The 16497-nt window shown below is 37.8% G+C and overlaps 1 protein-coding gene across 2 annotated transcripts in view; it reads right to left on the bottom strand.

Annotated features, from left to right (window-relative positions):
* zbed4 (zinc finger, BED-type containing 4) overlaps positions 1-14218 on the bottom strand; it is a 33926-nt gene extending 19708 nt beyond the window's left edge. Inside the window, exon 1 of one of the 2 annotated variants that reach the window (XM_039761069.1) lies at positions 13880-14218. The gene's annotated coding sequence lies outside the window, so the exon portion shown is untranslated. Of the gene's footprint in view, positions 1-13580; positions 13645-13879 lie in introns of those variants that run through there. The other variant, XM_039761070.1, reaches the window with a different exon arrangement.
* Positions 14219-16497: the final 2279 nt, after the last annotated feature.

Here is a 16497-nt window from a genome sequence, read left to right on the forward strand (position 1 = left end):
CAGCACTAAGCTATACAAGCTAAATATGCTGTGGGGATTTTAAAGATAATGTGCTTGAAAACTAAACTTCTATAATTTTTTTTTTATTATTAGCAAGCAGTAGTATTTTAAATTTGAAACAGGTCACCTTTAAAAGAAGGCATATATTAAAATTCCGTATGTACAATTATTTTCCTATTTGCACAAGGTAAAATGCATGAATATTTTCAGATGTATAAACAGTGCCCTATATAGTTTTTGGGACAACACATTTTTCCTTGATTTACACCACTGCTCCACAGTTTAAAATTACAAATCAGACAATTCAGATGTGATTAATGTGCACATTGCAGACTTTAAATTTAAGGGTATTTGCATACATTTCAGTCACACCATACAGAAATGACACTTTTTATACATAGATTCCCCCCATTTTGGGGGCACCATAATGTTTCAGACAATTGATGTCACAGGTGTGTGTGATGACTCAGGTGTGTTTGATTGCTTCATTAGTGCAGGTATAAGATACCTAGGCTTGCTTCTACCCTTTGGAGTCTGTAGTTATAAGACATCATAAACAGGAATACAGAGGCTACACTGCAAGATGTAAACCTTGCTAGCCACAAGAACCAGATGGAAAGATTACATTTTGTAAAAAAAAAAAAGTACTTAAAAGAGCCTGCAGAATTCTGGAAAAAGGTCTTGTAGACAGATGACACACAGATTACCTGCATCAGAGTGTCAGCAAGACATATTATCAGCTCAATTTTAATGCTTCAAACTCATTTGGACAGTGTTTCATTCTACAATAAGCTAATAATACCAATACTACTGCTAAGGCAACACAGGAATTTCTCTAAGCTAAAAAAATGGAAAATGTTTATGGTTAGCAAAATTACTTGGAAGTTCCTGAGGGAATGGACACCAATAAGTATATTTTATTTATGTTTCAAGTGCAGAGAACCATGTTGAAGAGCTAAAACTGAAGTAGACACTTAAAGCAGACTAAACTCAACTAGTCTTTTGTACATAAATCGATATAATCTGAGAGACAAAGGCATTATTGAAAGTTAATGGGCAGTACTATTCTCCTGTTTTTCTAAAAATTCAAAAATGTTAACAGGCTTGGTTTTGAGTACAGCTCTGTATTTATATTATACTAACTGCTGGATGACAACAGGAAAGCTGTGGTTCACCCACTTCAAAGTGTACCAAGTGAACTACTGAAATTTTTATTTTCTTTTTTAATAATTTTAATTATTCTGTAATATTTTATTACACTTTCATTGAACAGCTAGGTAAATTGGACTGTCACCTTGACATCTAAATAAACAGGTTAAATATTTAATTTACTGCCATTTATAGGAATGCTATTACAAAATGACAAATTAAATAGACATATGCAACCGAAGCAGCTAACTACTGTGCCAATATAGCATGTTTGTTTATAGGAATAGGTGTGTATAAATCTACAATATACATACATATACAATACAAACATGCGCAAATACATCTGTATATAATAAAACACAAACTTACTTAACTTTTTACTTGTTTAAAATATTCCATTACATTACTGTAAATATGCTGATGTGTATAATATCAATTAATATAAAAAAGGATACAATTTAGAAAGAAAAACAGCTAGCTTGAAAAGGTGTGAGGACTGGTCTGCATTTTATGGATGTAACAGTGTTGCAAAAAGTGAACAGAAGAGCTCTTAGACGTGTGCCTTGAACCTCGCTAACAGTACAGAGCATAGTCTTTCTCACGTCTCATATTTTATATACTAAAACAGAATGGAAAAAAACAAAAAAATAAAATTCTGAGACTGTGGCAGAACTTGACATACCTATTACGGCTGTCAGATCAAATTTCACTATTTGAGAATGATTCAAATATAACTTAAAAAAAGGTCTTGTTAAAAGGCAAACACTCACATTGTATTGTAAAAGAATGGTTGTGTTGCCAGCACAAGTTTTGGCACGTTACTCCAAACACATTATGCAAAATAGCATCATTTTACCGATTCATTTTTGAACTTCATTTCCACCATCAGCCTTTTCATACTTGTAAATGGTTAGCTTATCTTCTTCAGTAAAACATATAGCCAGACCCCTTCACAACATAGTGGTTTTCTTCCCATCCCAATGCTTTGCACTTTGATCTACAAAGGTACTCGGAGTAGCTTTTCTGAACACTTTTCCTGTGCTTTAAATGCATCATTTTGCATCTGATTCTGTCCCATTCACTCTTGAACCTGAGATTCCGGACTGTTGTTTAATGTTGACACCTTCTCATTAAAGTAAATGGAAAAGAAGTGTCATAATTCTGATTTTCCTTTTATTACAACTCTTTAAATCCCCAACTTTAAGCAGCCCAGTCAAGCAAAACACCTTGTCCCAAAATTAAGCTATGTCTTATGTGGCTGCTGCACACATAATGCCTAAAATAAAGACGTGCAATTAAAAATATTCAGGCTATCTTTACTACCATATTGCTGCATCTGTAAAAAGAAATAAAAAGACAGATCTATACTAATAAAAGGCAAAGCCCTCACTCACTCACTCACTCACTCATCACTAATTCTCCAACTTCCCGTGGGTGGAAGGCTGAAATTTGGCAGGTTCATTCCTTACAGCTTCCTTACAAAAGTTGGGCAGGTTTTATATCGAAATTCTACGCGTAATGGTCATAACTGGAAGCAGTTTTTCCATTTACTGTAATGGAGATGAGCTTCAACGCCGGGGCGGAGTTTCGTGACATCATCACGCCTCCCACGTAATCACGCAGTACATAGAAAACCAGGAAGACCTCAAAAAGCGCTGAAGAAAACATGCATTATATAATTGAGAAGGCAGCTAAACAATAAGAAGCGAAGCGAAAGTGACATATACAACCATATTCATGAGTTCTGCTACTGAAACAAAGCACATGTAAACCTACACTTTAAATTAAGTTCATAGACAGGCTGCGCTGGCGCTTGTAATTTAGTGCCTGCCCATATAAGGTCCGTCCGTCAGCGCAATCCAATAGCAAACTGCCACTAAATATTCACGGGTGAAGGACTGTGCTTATGGAGAGGAAGATGAGATGGTCAGGGTGGTGTTTGACACAAACTCAGCTAAACTGCAGAGAAAGTTTTAAGTGCCAGGACTAAGGTAACATTAAATACAGCCATGGACATAGCACGAGATGGCACCAGCACAGCTGGGAACCTTCGATGCATGTACACCGAGTGGCTCACGGAACTGACGAGTGCACAGATAAAAGCAACAGTTCCAAAGAGCGCTGAACAAAACCAATTACACAATTGAAAAGGCAGCAAAAATATGAAGCGCCTGATACATACAAGCATATTCATAAATCCAGCTACTGCGGAAACAAAGCACACGTGGAAAAGTCAATGTCCCGCTAAAGGAAGACAGTGTAAAAACCCGTGCATGCAGTGTGTCAGGTCTCAGATAAAGAAGAAGACGAGCTGTTTATTGATGCAGTAAGAAACTAATCGATGAATGAAACCTGTCATCTTTACAACGATTGACAAACACGGAATGTAACTTGAACACAACACATCCTACAAATACTTACCTGATTGAAAGAAATAATGATAATCAAATCCTTGATGACAGCAACACTCAGTAACACTCACAAAACAAATACTGTATATTGACAGTCATGTTACGCTATTTTTAAAATGTTCCCTTTTCTTTTCTAGCTTTTTAACACACTACTTCTCATGATACGCTGGTATATATATATATGTATATATATATATCCCGATCTACATACTCAATAATGGATACTTTATTCGCCATCAATGATTGTTTTGGTAAAGCCATACTCAGTGTATTCATTAGATGAACGGTAAAAAGTAAGAGCGAGGGAGGATGACTTATTGAGGCATGCAGGCTGTAGTGCGCAACTCTATCTGAATTGCGCGATCACATTTGAAAAATATATCTTTTCAAGTTCTATTTAGTCCATATGTGTCAAACTCAAGGGCAGGGCCACATCCGCCCGGCGTAATTATATCCGCCCGCAGATCATTTTATATACTGTATTATTGTTATTAAAGCCCGGTATATGAAGCGCTGGTAACACAATAAACTACAGATCCCATAATGCAGCGCTTCAGCTGCCTTGCCAACACTTACCGCGCTAATCAAGTCTACCTTATGATGCTGCAAGTTATTGCGGCTAGCTCACACGATGCTGAAGAGAAAAGTTGATTCTGAAAATAGAGCCTTTAAAACCGATGGGAGGCTGAGTATATGTTTACTGAACCCGTGTCTCATTTGTGGAGCTAATGTGGCTGTAATTACAGAATTTAATCTAAGACGGCACTATGAGACAAAACATCAGGGTAACCTGAATGCAATGCAGAAGATACAGAAAGCAGAATAATTAAATAAGAATCTGACACTTCAGCGGACGCTTTAACCGTGCACAATCACAAAGTGATTTCAAGTGAAGCTGCTTTTATGGGAGACACAAATGCACCAGTGCACCTTGCCCCACTTTCCCTGTTGCCAAGTAATGTTAAACCAAGTCGCCACTACGGTGTTCCCAAATACGCACTTTGCTGATAAACTGAGCGCACTGCGCACTGAGTTTGCACGGCGCTTTGGTGACTTTGAAGAACAAAAAGTCCGCCTACATGCGGCTCAACCTTGTGCATGTTTGGTAGCACATATCTGTGTGAGAAGCTCTTCTCAGTGATAAAGACTAACAAAACAGCACACAGGAGTCGCCTCACTGATGAGCACCTGCAATCCATCCTGAGAATCTCCACAACACAGAACCTCACACCAAACAGAAACGAACCTGTGGCCAAAAAAAGATGCCAGGCGTCCAGCTCTAAAATGACATATGAGCAAAGACAACTGAATGATTTGATTTGTTATTGCTGAAAGGAACACATTTTATTTATATTTCCAGGTTTTGTTATGCAGCATGTTCATATTTGAATTTGTATAATTTTGACAGGATATATTTTTATGGAGAGCAAAATCTTTTGGGATATTTAAAATCTAAGTTTATTTTTATATAAAATTACATAAGAGTAAAGAAATTTGAATGTTTGTTCTTTTAACGTTTACTTTATTTCTAACTTGTATAATTTAGACAGGATATATTTTTATGGAGAGCAAAATATTATAAGTTGTTTAAGGTTTGAGTTGATTTATTCACGAATAATATTCCTGTCTGTTTTTACCATTCCTACCAAAGATATTTCTGTCGACTAAATAAAAATTCCTTCTATTTAAAATTTAAATAGAACTTGAACAAATACGATAGTTCATAATATCCACGCAGACTTGCACGTAAGAGCGGGAGTTATCCGTTTTAACAAGCTGCGTATTGCACTGATACGAAATAGCTGTGTGTGTATATATGTAGATATGTATGTATATGTATATATATGTTTATATATGTGTGTGTGTATGTATGTGTATATGCATATGTATGTGTGTATGTATATGTATGTGTATATATGTAGATATATATGTATGTATATATGTGTGTGTGTATAGATATGTATATATATATATATGTTGATGTGTGTGTGTGTAAATATGACAACAACACTCATCACTCACAACAGTGACAAAACAATTACATTGACAATCATGTTACGTTATTTTCAAAATGTTTCCTTTTCTTTTTCATTGCTTCTTTAACACACTACTTCTCCGCTGCGAAGCGCGGGTATTTTGCTAGTAAAATATATAAAAAGCATGTAGAACCGTGCATGCAAGTATGAATATATTTAAATATTAACTTATTTTATTTGAATATTCAAAGTTAATTGTTAATTTGATAGCCCTAACTTCTATCAACCCTTCACACAGATATGTCTCTTGTCAGGCATCAAGAAAAATAGGCATGACTATGCTGGACAGTCAACAAGCGACTGCTAAATGTGACATAGGCAGCAGTTTTCAGTAGTTATATTGACATGATCAACGACTGCAGTTGGCTAATTTAATATATCCTACAGCCTAGAAGCTCCTGCTTAATTCAAACTTATTCTCTTAGAAAGAAAGCAAACAAAGATGCAAACCAGTCTGGAATTTATGAATCATTACACCTCATAAATTTGTATAGCAAAATTATTCACTTTGTATAAAAACAGCAGATTAAACATAGCAAGCAAGATGCACGCAAGACAGAGCCCCGCCCACCAACAATTCGAGCGAGAGCGAAAGCATTTGCCAAGAATGTTTTCATTAATCAAGAACGAAAGTCGGAGTTTCGAAGACGATCAGATACCGTCGTAGTTCCGACCATAGACGCTGCCGACTGGCGATCCGGCGGTGTTATTCCCATGACCCACTAGGCAGCCAACCGGGAAACCAAAGTCTGTGGGTTCCGGGGGGAGTATGGTTGCAAAGCTGAAACTTAAAGGAATTGACAGAGGGACAGAGGGGCCCGGACACGGAGAGGATTGACAGATTGATAGCTTTATCTCAATTCTGTGGGTGTTGGTGCATGGCCGTTCTTAGTTGGTGGAGTGATTTGTCTGGTTAATTCCGATAATGAGCGAGACTCCCTCCTGCTAAACAGTTACGCAACCCCCGAGCAGTCGGCGTCCAACGTCTAAGGGCTCATTTATACTTCATACTCAGAACGCGTACGCGCCCGCATCATGGCTGCCACGCGCTCCCAGCGCTCATTTCACGCGTGTCCTCTGAGCAGGTCCTCAGAAATTAACGCGACGCGTGCGAGCAAAAAGTCGGGGGGCACAGTGTGCTAAAAGTCGGAACGTGACGTCAGAGTCTCTGTTTACTATCTACATGTGACAGCAAGCCTCTATGGAGATCCTTCGGGGATCGATGTGCGCACTTTGCTGTTTGATGAATGGCTCAAACACAGCGCTATACATTATGTAGCCGATGTGAAGTCGCAAAAAAAATAAATAAATAAATAAATAGACGGCACAAAAGATGGTATGTGAGACTTTTAAAACGTATCGTGTCATTTATATATGTCTTTTTTATGTTTTAATTTTTGCAACTTAACAACAGCAACATAATGTATAGCGTTATATTTGAGCCACTGAGAAAAAAATAAAGGACACAGTGAAAACGTGTATTTTGTGATTAAAGTGGAAATTTCGCTTTAATCTCAAATGTCCACTTTAACCTCGTAGTTTACTTTATCATTAAAGCAGACGGTTGTAAACGTCATCCCAGTTTTGAATCGCTGCGAGCTTCTTGGACCTGACAGCAGGTAAAGTAAAAAAATAAAAATAGATGGCACAAAAGATGGTATGTGAGACTTTTAAAATGTATCATGTCATTACGATCGGGAATATGTGACGCTTGAATATAAAAGCACCACGAATGCATCTGTATGTCGGCATTTTGCTTCAGCAGCGGAAAGCAGCAATAGATCGCCAAACAGAACAAATTAAATGTATGATATTCTAACTCTCTGCACAATGCATTAAAATGTATATGTTACATTTTACATATAATTTCGTTTAAATAATGAATACTGTTAATAAATACACACATGGGGGAATAATTACACACATGGGGGTGTCACGGTGGCGGAGCGATAGCACTGCTGTCTTGCAGGGAGTTATGTTGCTGGTATTTCCTGCTTGTATTCCACACTGTGCTCCGGTTTCTTTCCAAAGATATGCAGATTTGGGGATTTGGTGCCGCTAAAATGACGCTAGTGTATGTGTGTGCTTGTATTCACCTTGCGATGAGCTGAGGCCTCGTCAAGGGACTGTTTCTCACTCGTGCCCAATGCTTCCTGGAATGGACACATACATCCCTGGATTTATGGATTTAATCAATAAACATCCTTTTCAGAGATATTGCGGTAAGGTGTTATCAGAATTTAATAGGCGTTTTAGGCAATTCACAACACAGAGAAACCGAACATGTTCTCACCGCGATAATATCTCGCACTGCCACCTGGTGGATTCCTCCAGATTTACGTAAAGTACGTGCGCAAGTATAAACACTACAATGCTTGCGTAGCAGGAGCGTCCGCTGCAGCATGTGTCGCGTCGCGTGAAGTATAACTCCGGCCTTAGTGGGACGCTGTCCAGCCCCATCCCTTGCTCTGGGAGGTGGGTGCGCGGCGACGGTCCTCCAGTTTTCAATTGCGGACATTTGTATGTTGCTCTCTCCAAAGTTCCATCTTTTCATTCTTTTACAGTCGTATCCTCAAACACACCCCATTTGGACAACTGTGTCTTTCAGGAAGTGTTCACCCATCAATATATAATTATGCGCCATATGCTATGCCACGGGTTGGCTTGTCACATAATAACATTTCATACTTGTAGGATATCCCATAAATCTACAGGTAAATTTCTGGGTTGAGTGCATAACATAAGAAGTTTGACCAATGAGAGAATCATCCGATAGCTCTTTTTTTTTTTAATTTAACAACATCATGTTTTCCATTTTAACTACATGACTTGACTTTTAGAACGCATAACTGATTGTCTGAAGAAGTGATTATTTCAATCTTACCAATGCCTCTTGAGAATTTTAAAAACGAGGATTAGGCTTCCATTTCCATCTTTGCTCAAAACTAAAGCAGTTTAATTCTCTCTGCTTTCAGAGCAGGATAGTCCTACAAAGAGCAGAGTGACAAATACACCAAATATACACAAGAACAAGTGAGAACAGCTAATGGGCTGCTCTTTTTTTTTTTTTAATCGGACAGTTGCTGTGAAGAAATGTGTACAAATGCAATTTAGTGAATTATTACAAAAATGGTGAATCCTCTGTACATTGTAATGTTATTTGCTTTAAGTTTTGTGTCTTATGATAATATTCTTGATTCTTCCGTAAGTTTGAAAATATTATTAAAAAATATGACAAAAGGGAACAGAAAATATTTTTGTTGTATTGATACCTTAAAACAATATAATTGCATATGGACTTGTTTGTGATCTGAGAATAAGAGTAAGAATAGGAGAACCCATCCCTTTAAGAACACTGCAAATGCAGAAGGAAACAAATGTATTTTATGTTGATATATGAATGCCTGTGTGTATGGACTTATGTATACTGTGTGTACTAAGTAAGGCTACAATATTGCTCAGAATGCTGTCCAATTTGAAGCTGCAAGATAGACAGGAAAAAAACAAAAACACACCTGCTATGGAGACCATTTGAAAAGCACAACATTAACAAGTGTTTCGACCAGCAAAGTGGTGCTTGTATGCATACAATTAATCATTAAGAATTGTGTTGTTAAAAAGATTTGACTCTGAAAATTATATACAAATAGATTCTGGAATAATGTATCAAAGCCATCCAAATTTTAATTATAATTTGACATGAATCTTTGGCCATAGCATGCACTCCTATGTCCAAAACAAGATGTTCAACTTAATTGTCACCTGCAACAATTAATACCGACATATAGACAGGTGCCACTTTTAGACCTGTTGTGTCTGATTGCACAGCACAGGTACCCTTTAGTTAGATGGGTCTGTTGTCCTTCATTTGCAGAAGGTGTTCCTGCTTTCATAATGTTTTGTTACAGCACATACAAATGTTATTTATAATATTTTTTGAAATATTTATTTTCAGTAAATAAAACTAATCCCAAGGGAGGATGTGGAGCTGTGTGTATAGATAGACAGATTTTATTTGTCCCCAACTTGAATTTAAGACTTTATCGAAGCTCAAGGAAAAAAAAAATCTCTCTCTACCCATTTTTCATGCAGGAAATTTTCACCTTCCTCTTATGTCAGGAGGCATTTTTCATGCCACAACCTTTTAGTCAAAGGATACACTTGGTTACTCTTTTCTGAACAGCTTCAATATCTTTCTCATAGAATGGTGACCAGAAATAACAATAGTATTCCAGATATTTATCATTAGGGCATTACACAGTCAAGCATAACCTCCTTTTATGTATATTCAATAATTTTTACAATGAAACCTAACACTTTATTTTGCTTTTTTAGTTGCTTCTGACTAAACAATAAAGCTGTGTTAGAGTAATATAAAATAATTTAATGCATCTTTGTAACTTGAGCATATTCTGCGAAACAAAAATTTCAAATCTATCAATTAACCATCATGTTTTGCTCATTTATTTTCTTTAACAAACAGAAATAATCCCTGCAATGACTGGTTGCGGATCTTTTACTACCATCCATAATTCACATCCCATTACCTGGAATGAGACTTCAAGTATGAACACTACTAAATAAGAAAATTGTTGGGTTACTCTGGCATGTGTGAACAAGCCAATCTTAATGTGTTCCTAGGGTGGTTATCTTGGGAATTTCCTTGGTCATATATGAGGAATTATCATCAGGAAAATGAGGCGTACTGACATTTTTGTTAGACACCACTATGTGCAGGAGGAATATGCAAGTACGTTCAAGCATGTTCTTTAATGAAAAATCTCAGATTTAAATTATTTATGCACAGACAGCACTTGCTCTAAAAACTGTTGACATTTTCCAAAGAAAATCCCAAAGTGTTAAGTAAGATAATAAATGGCACTTGAAATGTAGTTCTACTGAAATTAATTTTTAATCCAAAGTATGCTCTAACAGGGTTTATAGAGGTATGTAGGCTCCCAAATACATTAATGCCAGGATGTCAACTGTCAACTCAAAACTGGCCCAGTTTGAATGAGTATTGATATATGTATTAGTATCTGAGCCAAAGAAATTGCATTTGAAATTCAGATTCCAACTTTGTTCAGCTCTGTAAAGAAACGAGTGGTTTCAAAAAATAGGTGTCTAGCTCTTTCACCTATGAAGACTGAAATTTAATAATAAACTATTTGACAGGGTGATGGGATCAGACAGAGTTGCATACAGTACTTAAATGTTACTACAAAACTTTGGAGTATCTGATTATTTCACAGTCTACAGCAACCAAAAAATTAAGTGCTCAGTTAAACTACTTGTTATAATGCTATATAAAAAGTGTTGTATAGTAAAATATAGGCTCATTTTAAAATAACAGTTACACTGTCTGGTAAACTAGGAGATTGGTTGCTCTGTCACTTTAGCAAAGATAACAATGTGTAACCTACAAACCGGATTCCAAAAAAGTTGGGACACTAAACAAATTGTGAATAAAAACTGAATGCAATGATGTGGAGATGGCAAATGTCAATATTTTATTTGTAATAGAACGTAGATGACAGATCAAACGTTTAATCCGAGTAAATGTATCACTTCAAAGGAAAAATATGTTGATTTGAGCATAACGAAGAGCTGGAAGACCAATAAACACTAATTAGGTCAATTGGCAACATGATTGGTTATAAAAAGAGCTTCTCAGAGTGGCAGTGTCTCTCAGAAGCCAAGATGGGTAGAGGATCACCAATTCCCACAATGTTGCGCAGAAAGATAGTGGAGCAATATCAGAAAGGTGTTACCCAGCGAAAAATTGCAAAGACTTTGCATCTATCATCATCAACTGTGCATAACATCATCTGAAGATTCAGAGAATCTGGAACAATCTCTGTGCTTAAGGGTCAAGGCCGTAAAACCATACTGGATACCCGTGATCTCCGGGCCCTTAAACGACACTGCACCACAAACAGGAATGCTACTGTAAAGGAAATCACAGAATGGGCTCAGGAATACTTCCAGAAACCATTGTCAGTGAACACAATCCCCCGTGCCATCCGCCGTTGCCAGCTGAAACTCTACAGTGCAAAGAAGAAGCCATTTCTAAGCAAGATCCACAAGCTCAGGCGCTGTCACTGGGCCAGGGATCATTTAAAATGGAGTGTGGCAAAATGGAAGACTGTTCTGTGGTCAGACGAGTCACGATTCGAAGTTCTTTTTGGAAATCTGGGACGCCATGTCATCCGGACCAAAGAGGACAAGGACAACCCAAGTTGTTATCAACGCTCAGTTCAGAAGCCTGCATCTCTGATGGTATGGGGTTGCATGAATGCGTGGCATGGGCAGCTTGCATGTCTGGAAAGGCACCATCAATGCAGAAAAATATATTCAGGTTCTAGAACAACATATGCTCCCATCGAGACATCATCTCGTTCAGGGAAGACCCTGCATTTTTCAACAAGATAATGCCAGACCACATTCTGCATCAATCACAACATCATGGCTGCGTAGGAGAAGGATCCGGGTACTGAAATGGCCAGTCTGCAGTCCAGATCTTTCACCTATAGAGAACATTTGGTGCATCATAAAGAGGAAGGTGCGACAAAGAAGGCCCAAGACGATTGAACAGTTAGAGGCCTGTATTAGACAAGAATGGGAGAGCATTCCTATTTCTAAACTTGAGAAACTGGTCTCCTCGGTCCCCAGACGTCTGTTGAGTGTTGTAAGAAGAAGGGGAGATGCCACACAGTGGTGAAAATGGCCTTGTCCCAACTTTTTTGGGATTTGTTGACACCATGAAATTCTGAATCAACATATTTTTCCCTTAAAATGATACATTTTCTCAGTTTAAACTTTTGTTCCGTGATTTATGTTCTATTCTGAATAAAATATTAGAAGTTGGCACCTCCACATCATTGCATTCAGTTTTTATTCACGATTTGTATAGTGTCCCAACTTTTTTGGAATCCGGTTTGTAATTAGTTAGGATGTACAGAAGTTGAAGACAAATATTTAAAAGGCTGCCATGATTACTTGCCACCACACAAGTGGCATCAGCCTTTATTTTAGCATTAGTCTAGATTAACAGAACAGTGGCAAAATGGAATCACTTCGCTTTAACTTTATTTAAAGATAATTTATGATATTCAGATTCAACTGTTTTGATATTTGAAACAATGCGTCTTGCAGAGGTGTGTCTGTGTATCTGTTATGAATAATAAAATGGTGCCTATGAATATGTAAACAAATGGATCTGTGGCTAAAGAAAAAAAAATCTTGCAAAACCCAATATCATACTAACATAAAAATGACAGGTAAAGATTAACAACCCTTAACAGAACTCAGAGGGTTAAATAAACCAGTTGCTTAAATGATGACAACTGTGAATTAAAGCAGCGCTTACAGACACACGGAAGTAAGGCAACATTGTGAGTCTTTCTATTACTAGTCGAAAGCCCCGCACGTGGAGTAAAAGATCTTCAATGTATTTGAGCGCTCCGTCAAGTACAACCGGTCTCAGTGTTTCGGGTCTCTCTCCCACGATGTGTGCATTAATTACTGGCAGGCACGACGATACAATGCAAACCGGACGTAACCACAATAACTCGTATGTCTGACGTGCAGCTCTGAAAACTGAAGGTTACAGGCATTTTACCGTTAGCTTTACCTGAACTTTTTTCTCAATTGTGATAATCTATACATTTAAAAATTAATTGCTCCGGGGCTGACTAACAGATAAGCCGATTCTGTAACACTAGTTTTAACCAGTTAATCCTTCGCTCGCCATAACTAGTTTCATGTTAGCAATACTGCTTTGTTTGTATTTCACTACACGAATAAAGCAGGTAAACAGAGAAAAATATATTCCAATCACTCATCAGGACTTGACCACGTTCATCATTACTGTTAACCATACACGTTCTTTGGCTCAAGCTGCTAAACAATAGGCACACGGGCCTAGTTCCGTCATAATATAGGTTACAGCAAAGCACTTCTGAACCGATTATTCTAAATATACCTTGTTAAGACCGGAACGTGAAATTTATTGTTTTCTTAAAACTGTAAGAAACTTCACGTCGTTGCCTTGGTATCCATGACCCAACTCGCTTCTCAACTGATCGGAGTTAGTGTTTAGATAAGTAAGTCGAGGCCCGGCCATGTTAAGCCAAACAGGAACTCAACCTGGCGAGGCAGAACCAGATTCTGGCAGCAGAACACTGGAAGAACCAGCCCGAGAATCGGATCAGTCCAAGCACTGCATTTTAAACACGCAAACTCTAAGAAAATGGAAATCGAAGAAAATACGCAGACACATACCGTGATATCCCGAATGCCGCCACAGTGTAATTCGGTACTCAAACAGTTAAATTAAGAAGTATTTAATTGAACTGAAGAGTCAATTAATTCGTCGCTTTGTCTTCTCTGCAGTTAGCACTCAGCAGCGGCGCTGTACGTCGGAGGACGTAGGAAACGTGCTTTGTGATGTCACTGGGTGTAAGGACTTTCAAAATGGCGACTCGCGGTGTAGCAAAGAGGAAGTGCTGTACTTTGCGATCTAGAGCTCAAAGAGCGAATTGTAACTGCGTCAACCAAATACGTTGGTGGAGATTGGAAAGATGAGTGATATTCCTATGAACACCTATCATTTGAAATCTATTTTGAGATATATTCGTCTTCGGACAAGGCGAAGTGCGCACGGGGTTTCTTATTTCGGTCAGTCGAACAGGGGCGAGCTGTAACATCATGGGTGGGGCAAAATAAATGTACGAGGTGTGGTTACGCCTAGCCATAGAGACTCCGTTTGGACGCCGTTTTTAAACGTTAAAACTATATCGTTTAGGACAATTTTTAATTCAGATTGTCGTATTATTTCGTTTATTATACCGTGTCTGTCTTCGTTTCGCGTATCTATACGGTTCTATGTAAAAGGTAGTTTCGAACAGTTGTGTAACTGACGGAACTGTTGTATTAACATCATTATCACCAGGAAGTGACTTTAATGAAGTGAAACTCTGTGTATATAATAGTTAAACGTGTATGCTTCATCGGGTTGCTCTATGTACCGGTAGATTGCAAGTTGAAGCTTGAGCCAAGGTGCTTACTAAAACGTCGAATGGATGAATAATCATGTATTTCAGGAGGGGAGACTGCTGTTAATCCATGTTTGTATCGCTATTAAATGTAATATATATTAATAACACTCCGTCTACCGGAAACTTATGGCTCAGAAATGCCATGAAACATAGGGAAGTGCTGTGTGTGGTTTTTCCTCATTAAAGTTGCTATATTAGAAATGCCTTGACTTTATGGTTAAATGTGATAGTCATTTCTTTTAAATCTGCAGATTTTATAAATCTTGGTTGTATAGCATGCTTTTCGGGGATTGCAGGCGGAGAGAAGTTGTATCGGACCTACTTTCAGATTACCTTTTGTCCAAGATAACTGAGATACTTTTGGTCCTGCTGTGACATTTGAACCATCATTTTGTGAAGCTGTGTGTTTGTCACTTTTATTGTTTAACACTGTTATTGAGATATATGAGAAAAGTACATAATGTGGAGTTTCACCGAACCATTTGATCCGTAGTATTGTAGTGATATTGCTGCTTACTATTTCAGTACTCTTAACTTTGTGGTATAAAAGAATTAAAAGCCAAAAATGAAGACTTCGTAAAAATCCAGTCAGAGCAACAGCCTACAGAGAGGTAACATTGTGACATTCATTTTAATAAAAGGACAAGTGTCTGTCTGGTTGCCTCTGTGATTCTAACAGATGGACCATCACAAACACAGCTTTTACAAATTACATGCAAAATGGCATGTAACAGGCATATGCAATGTGTTTGTCATTTGAGTAGGTGGTGTATTATAAATATCTGTAGTAATGCATTTTATTACTACAAATGCTTGATGCACCATCTTTTGGAATGACAAATGCAGTGTATTTTATTACTGCTTGCTTTACAAAATATACTGCACAAGAAATTAAAGGAACACTTTAAGCAGAGTATAGCATCAACTCAGTGAAACCTTTGGGATATTGATCTGGTCAATTAAGTAGCAGATGGGGTTGTTAATCAGTTTCAACTGCTTTTGGCGTTAATGAAATTAACAACGGGTGCACTAGAGGGGCAACAATTAGATGACCCCCAAAACAGGAATGGTTTAACAGGTGGAGGGCAGTGACATTTTTCCCTCCTCACCTTTTCTGTTTTATCACTAGTTTTGCATTTGGCTACGGTCAGTGTCACTACTGGTAGCGTGAGGCGATACCTGGGGCCTCATGCATAAGGCCGTGCGTAGAGTTCGCACTATAACATGACGTAAGCACAAAAGTGGAAATGTACTTGCGCACAAAAAAATCCAGATGCATAAATCTGTGCGTTCGCCAACTTCTACATTCTTCCACTACATAAATCCCAGTCAGCGTGGAAATTAACGCATGTGCCCACTACCCCACCCCAACTCCTCCCAGAATTACGCCTCTTTGAATATGCAAATCAATATAAATAGCCCTTAAGCTCAGTGTTCTGTGAAATGGCAATGGCAAAAGTACAAGGAAAAATAGAAGAATTTCAGCGAATACCAAGTGGAGGCAAAGAAAAACGTACTATTTGTTGATTTAAACAGTGGTATAAACAACAAAAGGAAGTTGATCGAGTGACAGCGTGTTGGAGAAACTCGAAAGCTCAAGTTCACAAAGTCGCACATTGCCCGAAATAAAAACGAAGTTGTCACATATCAAAGTCACCGTGAAAGGGCGAGTCATAGCCCACCGTCTGAGTATCATATGAAAGCTTATTAGGGTACAGAGAAACAAAAAGGCACACAGTGGGGAAAAAGCACGAAATGTCAACTTTAATCTCTAAATTTCCACTTTAATCACATAGTTTATTTTGCCATAAAAATAGAACATCATAAACTTCATTTTAAAAT

The sequence above is a fragment of the Polypterus senegalus genome, chromosome 8, assembly GCF_016835505.1.
Source record: "Polypterus senegalus isolate Bchr_013 chromosome 8, ASM1683550v1, whole genome shotgun sequence".
Lineage (NCBI taxonomy): Eukaryota > Metazoa > Chordata > Cladistia > Polypteriformes > Polypteridae > Polypterus > Polypterus senegalus.